Here is a 14,126-nt window from a genome sequence, read left to right as displayed (position 1 = left end):
CAGACAAAAACTCATTACAGCCAGGGAAAACCCTGGTGGATGGATGACCCAGCATGATAAAGGTCATAAGAATAGAATAAGGTGTAAAAAAAAAAAAAAAAAGTTTCAATAGAAGATGCTGAGAGAGATGGGAGAACAGAAAGTTCTGTCACTGCAAAGTGAAAAATGAAGTAAAAACAAGAATCTGACTTCCCCAAGTTTACATTTGGCGCCTTTTCTTTCCTATGCAACACAGACTTCATTTACAAAACTGAGGTCACTGAGTATATTCGGGGTGGTGGTGGTATGAATTTGTATTTATTATTGAAATTAGGTTTTCACAATCAAAGTTGTCTTATTTGGGATTTTTTTAAAATGCCAATTCCCTCCCTTTTTGTACCATAAGTGTTTTCCATAGTATCAACTCTTCAAGAGTTTCATTTTTAATAGCTGCAATGCTTTTCCTGGTATGTATATAGCATACATATAGCTCCTGAGGTTGAATGTCTAGTTTCTGTCATTTTTTTTTGCTACATTCTCATGGCACATAGTAACTACTGAAATGGTTTCTTTCCTCTTTATCCCACATCTACTTGGGCCCTTGATTTTTCTGAGGACAGGGATAAAAAACATGGCACAAAGTCAGGGTTCTGCTTGGCTGAATAGATGGGCTCTACCAGCCCCAAAGACTGTAGGTAACAACCTGGATAACAACAGGTAGTACTTTAAGCACATCAGTACAAACATTTTTCATCTCATTTGAATGACAACTTAGATGTCTCAAGCCTGCCTTGGAGAGGAATATTATGCAGCCATAAAAAAGAATGAAGTATTGATACATGCTACAGCATAGATGAACCTTGAACACATTATGTTAAGTGAAAGAAATCAGACACTAAAGGCTACATATTGTATGATTCCATTTATATGAAATGGTCCGATGAGGCAAATCCATAGAGACAAAAAGATTATTGGTTGCCTAAGGCTGAGGGGATTGGAGGGACGAGGAAGGGTGAATGCTACTAGGTAGTTTCTTTTTTGGAGCAAAGGAAATGTTCTGAAATTCATTGTGGTGATGGTTGTACAGCTCTGTGAATATACTAAAAACCACTGAACTGTACACTTTAAATGGGTAAATTGTATGTTTTGTGAATTACATCTCAATTTAAAACATCTTTAGAGTAAGCCTTCGTCTCCATCTCCACCTTGGTAAGAAGCCTTAAGACAAAAGCAGAAACTAAACACTTGCTCAAGGAGGGGCTGGCCAAGCTGGCAGCCCCCACCCCAAAGGTGGAGGGAGAAGGACAAAAGGAGTGACAAGCACATCAGTGAAAAACTCTTCTCCATACCTCCATCACAAGTGTTTATCATCCCCTTATATTCCCACTGACTGAGTTACAAGTGAAAGTGAGAAAGTGAAAGCAAGAGAGGCCTTACCCGGGGCAGGTGGTGGTGGCTCAAGTGGGACACCACTTCCCACTGTCCGCTGCTGAGCTGGACAGCAGGGCGTGCGTGTGGCCATGAGCTCTGGGATAAAGAAGAAAAAGATGAGCTCTGAAAATCACAGGCAGGGGGTCCCTAAATCCAAGCAAGAAACAATGACCTAAAACCTGCTAATCAGCTAAGTTGGTTCAAAAGATCCTTATTATTAAAAAAAAAAAAAAAAAAAAAAAAAAAAAAATTGGGGAGGGGAGTTTCACAAGAGATTCAGTAAACTAAAAACAACAGAGACAATAATATGTATTAAGCGATTAGCATACCCTTAAAAAGATACACGCAAATAATTTTGCTAAAAAAATCATGTTTTTAACGCCCACTATACAAGAGGATGCTGATGCTGCAAGATAACTCAATAGTCAATTAGCTCTTCAGTGTCCCGCTTGTAATGCAAATGACTGCTCCAGAACCTGCTGCACAGGAGGACCTGGGGCAGGTGCGCAGGTGACCTGCTTACTCTGGACCAGCCTAGAGACCTATCGCGGGCTCCCACTCCTGAGTTGAGATGAACAAGTCCCAGCCACTAACCCTAAAACTGCCCAGGGGGGGTTGATACCCACACACCCCTAACCCGTGGGTGTCACTCCTCAGAAAGCAGCAGCCCAGCCCTACCCAAGGCAGTGATCCCTGTTCCTCAGCACGGTTCTCAAGGGAGAGGCAGTAGCTAGACCAGTTTTAAAGTCCCTCTCTCTCCCCAGCTATAGCCTTGATCCCCTGCCAACACCTAACCACCAAGGGAAGGGGTGGAGGTGAGGTGCTGTGGCCTGGCATTGCAGACAGAGGGGCAAATGGGAAGGGCTGGGGAAAGCAGTTCCCTAGGGAACTGGGTCTGCCTCACCTCTCTGCCTGAGGAGTTGGCTGATAAAGACCTAGGAACTAAGCGTTCACCTGGGAGAGGGAGGGGAGAGAAGAGGAGTGTAAGTAGGAGAGCACTTCTGTGGAGATCAGATTCGCAGCCCAGCTCTTGTAAGGCTGTTCTGCTGTAAGCCCTGGGCAAGCCATTTTTTACCTATCTGGGCTTCAAATTCATCGTCTGCTTTTTTTTTTTTTTTTTTTTTAAATCCCCACTTGAGGTTATTTTTATTGATTTTACACAGAGAGGAAGCAGGGCAGGGAGACAGGGAGAGAGAGAGGGAAAAAAAAGCAACACTGACCGGTTGCTTCCTGACTGGAGACCAAACCTGCAACTTTTTTTGGTGTATGGGACAACACACCAACCGAGCCACCTGGCCAGGGCCTTCATCTGCTTTTTAAAAATTATTGTAAAATGTCAGGAAAAATTGAGGCTCTGCCCCAGAGTAAAGAAGACAAAAAGCCTGACCACTGAATAAGTGTGACTACAAAGAGGTGGTGACAATGGGCAAAATATGAATAAGGTCTGTGAATAGTGACATTTGTTCATAGGGTCTGTAGAGATGCTGTGTCTATGTTAATTTCCTGATTTTGATCATTGCACTGTGGTTATTTATGTGATTTTAGAAAGTCCACAGTCAGCTCTGATCAGTGTTGTTCAGTTGGTTGAGTGCGTCCCACGAAGTGAAAGGTTGCTGGTTCAATTCCTGGTCAGAGCACATACCTGGGTTGTGGGCTGGGTCCCTGGTTGGGGGGAGTACAAGAGACAGCAAATCAATGTTCATCTCTCTCACATCAATGTTTTTCTCCCTCTCTTTCTCCTTCCCTTCCCCTCTAAAAATAAATAAAATCTTTAAAAAAGAAAGAAAGAGATAAAGTCCATTCTCAAGTATTCAGAAATAAAGGACATCACATCTGCTACCTACTTTTAAATGGGTCAAGTAAAAACTATAGAGAAAGATATAGAAAACAAAGTAAATGCAATAAAATATTACTATTTGGGAATTTGAGTGAAGAGAATTCTTTGTCCTATTCCTGCAACTTTTCTGAAACTCTGAAATTATGCCAAAATGAAAAAAAAATTTAAGAGTTACACTACTGGATGATCTCGGACTCTTCCAGTTTCTGTGAAAACAGTAATATTATCTGCATTTTACAGATGAGGACGAGGAAACAGCAGCAGCAGTCAGGGTCCCTGACTCCCCCAGACCCCAGCTCTTCCAATCAGCGTGGGACAAGGAGTCCCAGGCACAACCCCAGGCCCTGGACAAGAACAGAAGAACAATGGGCAAGTATGAAACGGGCCATCTGGACAGTGTCCCCACTGGCTGCCGTCAAGAGAAGCCAAGAGCCTCAGTACAGGGATCATCCTACTCTTCTCCCAAGACCCCTTCCCTCCACCTGCGCAAGGCATGGGCAGCTCTTCATGCACACCCCAGGAGGCTAACCTGAAGCTGCGATGACCCACATGCACAAGCTCCGCCAGAGCAAGCAGGCCCATGTGGAGCCCAAGATCACATCCTGGAATGACCTGGAAGAGCCCTCTCTAACCAAAAGAAACACAACATCTGGAAATCCTAAATCAGTCTCCTAAATCACTCCAGGGTCAAGGGGGAAAACAATCACAATTATATTTATTTTCAATCTGTTTATGTTAGCTGTTATTTGTTATGGTAATTACACACTTTAAATATCATTAATATATAAAGTAATATGAGTATAAAAATAGAGTTGTTTCTGTGGGAAAAAAGTCACACAGATTTGAAGATTTATGTCAATGAAAACAATAAGTATTAACAGAGGGGGAAAAAAAATCATGCTTCTAAAATGCTTTTGTTAAATAAGAAGGAAAAAATGGCGGTTTCCATCCAAGAAGCTAGAAAATAAAAACTGAGAAAGGCAGGAAAAAGAAATCCGTAAAGATAAAGACAGAAGTATTTGATTTAAAACAAAATGTAGTGGTATTTATAAATGAATCTAAGACCATTATTTTATTGGTCTCCAAAAGACCAATAAAATAAACTTCTGGCAAGGATGAGCATCTTAAAAAGATAAATAAACAGTATTAGAAATGCAAAAAGGAAAATAATCATTGCCAGTATAAATAAGGCTTGAAGTTCATTGCTAAAAACTTTAAAAATATGGATGAAAGAACAATTTTCTAGAAACATTTACTCGAGAAGAAGTAGAAATATTGAAAATAGCAATCACCAGAGAAGTAGAGATTTGTCATAGAGAATTAACCCTCCAAAAAGGCACCAGGCCCAGTAATTGTATATTACATTATTTTTCTTGCTCATAAGAAATGTTGATCTTTTTTTATTCTTTCATTTAATTCTCCCAGATCCTCCTGAGGTAAGCACTGTCTCTCCATTTTATAGACAAGAAATTCAAGGGTTCAGAAGGGCCAAGGCATTGTCTCTAAGTCACCCAGCCAGATGTGGCCAAGCTGTGATTCAGTTCCATAGCCAGCTATCTCCAGTTATGACCCAGAAAACTTTGTGCTCCAAATGCTCCTCAAGTACCTCTGTGATCATCCATATTTGGAAACTCTGGTCCCCTTACTACTTAGTCCAAATGACCAGCACCAACAGCATCACTTAAGAGCTGGTTAGAAATGCAGATTCTCAGGCCCCACCCAGATGTGCTGATTGGAAAATGTATTATATAGAGATCCTAGGTGTTCTAGATGAACATTAAAATGTGAGATGCACTGGTCTGGCCTTTAATTGTCCGATCTCTTTCAGTTCCTCTTAAATTTACAAAAGCAGTGCCTGTTTTATTTGGCCAACCCCCCCACAAAAAAAACAACTTGATAAACTATTAGAAGTAGATTTGAGCCCTGGCCAGTGTGGCTCAGTTGGTTGGAGCACCATCTCATAAAACAAAAGGTCTCGGGATGGATTCCCAGTCAGGGCACATGCCTGGGTTGCAGGTTCAGTCCCCAGTCGGGATGCATGTGAGAGGCAACTAATTGCTGTTTCTCTCCCTCTCTCTCTTTCTCCCTTCCCCTCTAAGCATGTCCTCAGGTGAGGATTAAAATAAATAAGTAAACAAATAACTAAATTAAAAAAACCTAAATTAGATTGTATAAACATGTAAAAGAACTTTTGGCAAAAAACCCTCAAAACATACATTAAAAAATTAAAAGACATTTGTAATATTTGCCAAGGTATGATAGAGTTAATGCCACTAGCATATAAAGTTCTCTTATGAATTCATAAGAAAAATCACACAAAAGTAGAATAGACAAATCAAATAAAAATATACCACAAAGAAATGCAGATCACAACTAAACACAGCAATGAAAGATTTGCAAATCAAAACATTTTACACCAATTTCATACCAATTAAAAAATAAATTATTTTTACAATAAATATGCATTATTTTGATAACCAGGGGAAAAATGAATAGACATTTAAAATTTTAAAATACATATAATTATTCTAAAAAGACCAAAATATTAACAGGAGTTCTGAGTAGTAAAATTATGGATGTTTTATTTTCTCTATTTGCTCACATGAACTTCCTGATTTTTCTGCAATGAATTTGCATTCTTTGTAATATACAACAAAAACATTTAACTATTTCCTAGAGTTCGAGCTTATCTGAAACTTAACAGCTTTTATTTATTTAATCTCTTGGTTTTTCACAAGTGTTTGCATAACGCCTGGCCTTTTCACAAATCATGGCAGCTCTGTAAGGCATGTCTTTTCAGTCCTCACCGACCATTGGGAACCCCAAATAAACAGAGCCCTTCTACATTACTCCACAGACTGGCAATTCTCACATTCCAGTGGGCAGGGGAATCACCTGTAGGGAGCTGGAGACAGATGCAGCTTCCTGGTCCCACCCCAAGAGCTCAACCCTGTGTGTCTGTGGTCGTCCCTGGACTGCCCTTTAAGAGCCCTTTTCCAATAACCTCATGAGGCTTAGGGTGAACAGAGGAAAGGGGAAAACCAACTGGTTCAGAAATTGGGTGAAGTGAGGGTCTTTGGGGCTGACAGGGGACAGCAGTCCTTCCTTCAACCCACCCACCCAGCCCGGTGTGCTCATGGGTTCAACCAGTCAGTGGTGAGTTCCTCTGCTCTTTGAAAGAGGGCAACAAGTGGGCAGGGAGGCCGGAGTGAAAAAGGCTTTCTGCAACAGGCGGGCTGAAGCCCTGAGCAGCCCAGCATCACAGCTTCCCTGCCACAGCTCGCTCTGCTCTGGGAGAAATCGTTTGGAACAGCTCCATGGGATCACAGAGGTCCATCTGTCAAGAGTTTCTGCTGGGCACCCTGTGAAGGCGGTTCCTCCAGAGCTGGCGGAGATCCAGCCGTGGCTGCCATGAGGGGCCTGAGGACTTGACACTTTGCAGGCAGGGCCCATGGTGACCATCCCCAGCCTGGGGCTGCTCCCAGCCCCAGGTGGGCACTAGGAGAGGGAATAAGACATGGATGGGGTGGGAGCCCAACCTCTTGGTTGTACCCTTGGCTCTGCTCTTTCCCTGGTGGGTTTAAGTAAACTAGAAGAGGAGCCAGAGAAAATGTTTCTATCTCCTCTGCTGCCCTGAGCATCAAAGGGAAGGGGAAGTACAGACCACAGGCTAAATGAAACTGTTCGTGGCCACAGTCAAACACAACCTGGTGACATAATGAACCAGATGCATGAGGACCATGACAGAGGGACTGGGAAGCAGCCCACAGCCCACCTCTAATCGGTATTTCTTTTATACACACACAAGCCCAGTTGATCTCCTTTCTCCACTTTCTTTTTGGGCAGGACTCCTGCCCTCTACTTCACAGCAGCAGGGATTCTCACATCTCCAGGTCTGTAGCCCCTGCGCCCCAGAGATGAGGGGTTCCTTGTTCACAAGTCCTGTTAGACCCAGCCTTCCTAGGCAGACAGAGATCTCCATCTACGTCCTAGCTCTTGTGGCAACAGAGATAGAGACCTGCAGGATGGCAGGGGAAAAGGCCCAGGGACTTGCACTGGACAGCTCCTTCAAGAAATAGGGTCTTTCATTCCCCAGTTACAAGTACAGGCTTAAAATGCAAACACCGTGAGGAGGATTAGTACATTGATAAGAATAAACTTAACCTAGAAATCACTTGGGGGCAGGGGGAGGCCATAGACTCTGGAGAACAGTAGGGAGAAGGAGAAAGCCACTACCTTTGAGAAAGAAGATCCGGCACACAGATGTGGAGCCAATGTCCCCAGCGGTCTTGACAAGCTCTGCTTCAGACTCGATGACTCCTCATCCCCAAAGAGCAGCTGCAGGTAAGTCTGTGCTGCTTTCAGGTGTCTGGGAAGCAAGAAGGCAGCTCTCCCTACTAGTTAGTACTAATGAGTGGGCTGTCAGTCCCAGGGTAATTACAAGGTATCAGATCAGAGGGCTCCTCCCTGATGTCTCCCTGTGGGAAAATGGCCCAGGACCTTCTTTTTACTGTGGGAGCAGGGCAGGTGCCTCATCTCTGTTGTCTAGCTCACAGCCCCCAGGCTTGGAGCCAGGGTTGTTTTAGATTCTGTCCTTGCAATGGCCTAGGCTGTCACACAGGGGAGGTGAAGTTCGTTGTCCCTCTCATCAACCTGATTCCACAGCATTTATTACAAGGATTTACTGCATGCTAGGTTTGGGCCAGGTACTGGGAATGAAATTGAGTAAGATGAACCCTGCACCAACTAGGAACTCATACCAGGCCCTAAAGAGCTGCTACGGAGGTACAGACAACATATGTGGGGACTGAGAGAGCAATGGGCTGCTGGGGCCCAGAGATAGCATCACAGAGCAGCTGTCAAAAAACCAGAGCATTTCTAATATACCTGCAGTAACAGGTTAAAAAATTTAAAAGCAAAGACCTCAGTCACTGCAGCAACAACGAAACCTACAATATCCTAGAAATAAATGTAATGAGAAATACGTAAGAGCCATATGAAGAAGACTTTAAGACTCTAATGGATATACAGAAAGACTAGAATAAACAGAAAGATATACTTCCTATTTCCTGGACGGGAAGACTTATTATAAAGCTGTCCATTCTGCTCCAAATAATCTATAATATTCCATGTGATTTCATTTCAAATATCTAAACATTTTTCATAGAACTTGACAAGTTGTTTATAAGCTTAGTTGGAAAAGGAAATACAAAAGAAAAGCCAAAATAATGTGGTGGAAAAAATGAGTTTTTGAGTTTGTTTTTTTTAACCAAACTATTATATAAAAACTGCAATAACTAAAACAATGAAATACTGACATAGAATCAGACAAATAATTCAGTGGAACTGAAGAAAGTCTCTAAAACACCCATGAATATATGAGTATTTATAAAATGCATAGGGTAGAATGATAAATCTTTTGGGAAATAACAAATATTTAATAAATAGACAGGACACAATAGGTCTTCTATTTGGGAAAAATTCAATCCCTATCTTATACCATATGCAAAATAAGTCTCAGCTTAGAGATCTAAGTACCTGAAATAAAACCATTAATTAAAAACTTGGGTGCCAAAATGTTGATAAATCCCAATTGCATAAAAATCAAATTTCTATATGACAGACACAATGAAATGAGATGCCACAAATTTTTCAAAACATAACAGAGGTTAATATTGATAATATATGAGAACTTTATATGTCAATAAAAAGATAGGCTAATTAACAGTGAGTAATGTATATGTGATACACAGATAAATGCAAAATGGTTACATTTAAAACATTCTCAAGTTCACTAATAAAATAATGAGATATCTTTTCTACCTGCCAAATTGGAAAAAATTAAAAACTGGTATTTCCTCACTCAGTGTAGATGGGACAGTAAATTTGATAGATATTATCAAATTACTCTTGCGGAGGGTAATTTGGTAATGTCAATTAAAATTCTATTTGTATGATTTTGTCCTATACAAATACTTAAATAACCAAAAATATATTTATAAATATGTAAATTACCACATCATTTATAATTGCAAAACATTGAAACTGTAAACGTCCATCAATAAGAAACAAATTACAATAAACCTATAAAATCAAAGACTCCATAGTCATTTAAAAGGCTAAGATAGGTATACTGACAGGGAAAGATGTCCTCAAAAAATTAATGAGTAAAAGTAAAAAAAGTATGGTACAAACACATTTCTGTGGGAAAGAGAGGAAGTTCATGTACTCATTTTAAAGTCTGGAAAGATATGTATACAGTAGTCCCTCCCTCTCTATATTGCAGTTCACTTATCGCGGCCTCAATGTATCACGGGATTTTATAAAAATATTATATTTATTTATTGTGGATTTTTCACTATATCGCAGGATTCTGCAGTACTGTATACATATGTTGTTAAAGTTACATAGGTTTAAGAGTATAGAATATGTTTAAGAACATAAGTAGTGTTTATACAAGTGGAAAAGGTTAATAAGGGAGAGGGAAAGGTTAATAAGGGACTGGGAACGGTTTATAAGTGTGTGGGAAGGGTTTATAAAGCCTTAAAATATATATAAATACTAAAATAAATGTAAGGTTCCTACTTCATGGATTTTCACCTATCGTGGGGGGTGGGGTCTAGAACTTAATTCCCACGATAAGTGAGGGAATACTGTAAATTGTTCAGAGACTGCACTGGGATGAAGAAACAGGGATTTTCAGATTCCAATTTATATACTTTTATATTATTTTATGTCTTTAAATGGGTATGTATTACTTTTACTTAATGTCCAAAAGTTTCTCTTCCATTTTTGGGGAAAAAAAAAAACGGAGATGAATATTGTTACTGGTTCCTAGGTCAAACTCAAAATCCATCCTTTCTCTGTCCTCTCTGCTCCATACCCTTCCCAGGCCTTCAAGGCCTTCACTGCTCTTTGGAGTCACGATAAAGGGTAAAAAAATCTATCCCTCAAGGTGCCCTCCACCACACCAGGCCCTGCTGGACCCAGACAGGGGAGACCATGCCTTTCCAATTGGGATCATTGTTTCCCTACACCCGGTGCTCTGGGGAATACAGAAATGGATTTTCAGTGGAGCGCTGCAGGCTGTGCCCAAGAGATGCCCACCATGTTTGCCTGGCACTATGATCACTCTCTCTGTCCTCTCCATCCTAGGACACAGTTCCCAGCTTCAGGGACATCAGCAGAGTTGTATCTTCTAGAGGTGCATGAAAGACACAGGGAACCTGGGGGCCTAAACCAGCTCAGCTAGGCCAGCTGAGTCAAATGCTTCTCGAAATGCGTACCCACCCCCCCACACACAATGCCTTTAGCTTCTAGCTTCATTTCCTCTGGTGCTAATGCGTGAGGCTCTTCTAAATACTATTAAAACTTCCATTTGGGCTTAGGAGATGCTCTGGTCCTAGGCAATAAATTCAAATTGAGTTTGCTTTATTTAGGTTTAAAAAAAAGTTTCCGCCTTGGCTGGTGTGGTTCAGTGGATTGAACATCGGCCTGTGAACCAAAGGGTTGCAGGTTCGATTCCCAGTCAGGGCACATGCTTGGGCTGTGTGCCAGGTCCCAAGTTGGGGGCGTGTGAGAGGCAACCACACATTGATGTTTCTCTCCCTCTCTCTCTCCCTCCCTTCCCCTCTAAAGATTAAATAAAATTTTTTAAAAAAGGTTTCCACAGGTCCTGGTTGCTAAGCTGGTAAGCTATTACTAGGTCCTTACCCAAGGGTTTGGAGACAAAGCTCCCAAGAGTAACTAAGCACTACACTCTCTGGTCTTGTACTGTCCCAAGTACAGGGATTCTCCATGGGGCTGTAGTTGGGAGGGAGGGGGAGTCATGTTAAATCAGGACTTGGCATTCATTTATACGGTAGGTAGGCCATCAGCATATCCCCAAAAGCTCTAGCAGACATAAAATATCAAACCCTGGGCAATAAGGCCACAGTAGAACTTAGAGAAACAGTCATAGTTTTAAATGTGTCTGTGATTAAAGAAGAAAAAAGTCGAAAAAACAGTGTCCTAGGGATCCATCTGAGACTCTAAAAGAAGCACGTACCAAATGGACCTAAGGAAAAGCCAATAAACACTAAAGCAGAAATTACTGCTTTAGAAAACAGAACGCACAACTGACAAATCTATGCACTTTCAAGTCACATAAAACTCTGGCAAAGCTAATTAAGGAAAAGAGAAAAAATTAACACACATTAGAAATTAAGAAAGTGAAAAAATCAGATACTAAGAGAACTGAAAAGCAGTATCTACACATTCTGCTAATAAATTTGAAAGTAGCTCACTTTCACAGGAAACACAAAGTACACATTTTATACCAAAAGCCACCGGAAAAAAATCAGAAAGCTGCAAAGACCCATCCCTCAAAAAAAGGTGCCAGGCTCAGTTTCACCGGCAGATTATTTTTTCAAATCCTTACAGAATAAAATTATTTAAACTTTATTATTTAAATTGTTCCATACTATAAAGAAAGAATCAAAGCTTCACTACCCATTATATGATGTTACTACTACTCTAATACCAACATCTGATAATGAAAACACAAAAGGAAAATTATAGGTTAATCTCATTAACAAATATAGATGCAAAACTACCACATTATCAGTTCAAATTAAACAGCATGTTTAAAAAAACACCCCATTACTAAGTATGGTATATTCAAAGGATGCGAAGATAGTACAATATTAAGAAAGGTATTAATATAATTCATCTTAATAACAGGCAAAGAAAAATATAATTTCATTTTCAAATCATGCTGTCATGGGAATTAAGGGAGCAAACAATGAAAACTTTGCCCCTTGTTCCCCACAGAGTAAGTGCTCCACAAAAAGCATTACAGCTAGTCATTACACAGGGAAAAGCGGGCTCCAACGTGGCATAACTCCATTTGTATAAACAGCACCAAACAAGTGCATGTATGCAGAGAATCAAGTCTGGAGGGGCGCTCCAGATAACGGTGGTTAAGAGGGTTGCAAAACTATGGGCAAAATCCTCCACTATTTCAACTTCCTAATTTTTCTTTCTTTTAAAAAAAAATCTTCTTCTATTTCCCAATTATTTCAAAGAACTTGTACAATCAAAAAAGAGACTACCTGGCTGCTGTGGCTCTGTGGATTGAGCACTGGCCAGCGAACCAAAGGGTCGCCAGTTTGATTCCCAGTCAGGGCACATGCCTGGGTCCTGGGCCAGGTCCCCAGTTGGGGGCGTGTGAGAGGCAACCACACATTGATGTTTCTTTTCCTTTCTCCCTCCCTTCCCCTTTCTAAAAATAAATAAATTCTTTTAAAAAGAGAGAATAAAAAGCCAAAAGAAAAAAGAAAGAAACAGATGCTTGGATATAGCCAACAGCATTGGCAAACTTAAAAGCGAAGGTGGAAAAGGAACTAAAGGTGACCGGGAACTGGATAACACCAGGGAGGGGGCTTTGCAGGATTCCTCTGCCTTGCGTCCTGGGGCTGTAAAACCCATCAGCTTCAGGAACACCCACACACGTGCAGACAGATGTTCCTGGTGGAAGACACACTGAAGTCCTCTGGGCTCAAAGCCAGCACACAGTACTATATCGCACACTACCTGACCTGACTTTGCCCAAAGGCTATAGAAATTGTGGACAATGGGAATGGGGTGAGGGTACTCATTTCTTGATCCCAGTGCTGGTTACACAGGTGTGATTACTTTGGGAAAACTCACCAAGCTGTACGCAGCGGGTGCTTTTTTGTGTGTATGCTATACTTCAATAAAAAGTTTTTAAAGAATTAAAAATTGAGAGGAGAATACTGAGCTTCTATCATCTGCTCAGTTTCCCTCAAATTATTGTTTTAATAAATCTGAACTCAATGATCAGTCTCAAGGAACAAGACATTCAACCCAGTATTTTGTTGGACATATCTCACTGCCTTGACTTTTCTAGATTCTGTATTATCACTAAAATTATCCATGGATGGGAAAAAAAAACTCTGGGGCAACCCAGGGGCATGGGAGACACAGGGAAAGCCTACTTGGAAGAGGGCAGTGGCTTCTCAATCCTGAGGGCACATTCAGATCACCTACGGAGCTTTGAAAAATGCTGGGGCCCAGCTTTACTCCAGACCAATTACATCAGACTCTCTGGGGCGTGGGCCCAGGCATTGATATTTTCTTTTTTAAAAACTCCCAGATGATTCTAATATGCAGTGGGACTGAAAACTACTAAACCAGTTAAACCAGAGGGACTGGCCACTGGAAACTCCAGGCAAGTTGAAGCATGCATGCGCGCAGCGGCTCCTGCCTGTCCTGGTGGAGGCTGTGAGAGTGGGAGCTTGTGTTTAGGGCAGCAGTGCCCTGGCACCCATCCCCATCCTCCTCCACACTTCTCTTCCCCCGAACCTCGAGGTGCAGGGGGACATCCAGCGGGGAACGATGCCCCCCACAGCAGGAGGCAGCCTCTGGAAAGTGAGGGGAGGGTCTTCCCAGGGGTTGGGCATAGAACCCTGGGCCCTCGCTCCCAGCGGATATTCAGGCTGCTCTGGACCACTTGCCAGAACAACCCCAAGACATACACCACTCCAACCACACAACCCCAGAGCTAAGCCCTAAATACTACCCAGGGTCCAAATGACAGCACTGGGAACCCACAGCTAGAAAACAGGAAACCAAGAAGAAATAATAGTGGGAAGAAAGGCCACAGGGCAGAGGTCAGCATATAGCTCAATCATCAGGTAGGACCTGGCTCAGGGACAAGTGGCAGGAGGGCCAGTGAGGAGGGGGATGCCACATGGCCCACCTGCCCAGAGCTTCCAACACTAATCCCTGGGGCCCCCACACCACCCTCATCCTGCATCCACTCTACCTCGCTGTGTGAAGGGCACCCATGGGTCCAACCCCAGCAGACACTGTCTGG

The 14,126-nt window shown here is 41.9% G+C and overlaps 1 protein-coding gene across 3 annotated transcripts in view; it reads right to left on the bottom strand.

Annotated features, from left to right (window-relative positions):
* The window catches only part of TET3 (tet methylcytosine dioxygenase 3), a 111,325-nt gene that overhangs the window by 74,610 nt on the left and 22,589 nt on the right, over positions 1 to 14,126 (bottom strand). Inside the window, exon 1 of one of the 3 annotated variants that reach the window (XM_090281528.1) lies at positions 7,484 to 7,597. The exons of the other annotated variants lie outside the window; for them this stretch is intronic. The gene's annotated coding sequence lies outside the window, so the exon portion shown is untranslated. Of the gene's footprint in view, positions 1 to 7,483; positions 7,598 to 14,126 lie in introns of those variants that run through there. 3 annotated transcript variants of the gene reach the window in all.

Source organism: Furipterus horrens, unplaced genomic scaffold (assembly GCF_987537825.1).
Source record: "Furipterus horrens unplaced genomic scaffold, mFurHor1.1.pri manual_scaffold_6, whole genome shotgun sequence".
Classification (NCBI taxonomy): Eukaryota; Metazoa; Chordata; class Mammalia; order Chiroptera; family Furipteridae; genus Furipterus; species Furipterus horrens.
The sequence above is the reverse complement of the archived record's forward strand: the minus strand, read 5'-3'. Positions and strand labels throughout refer to the sequence as shown.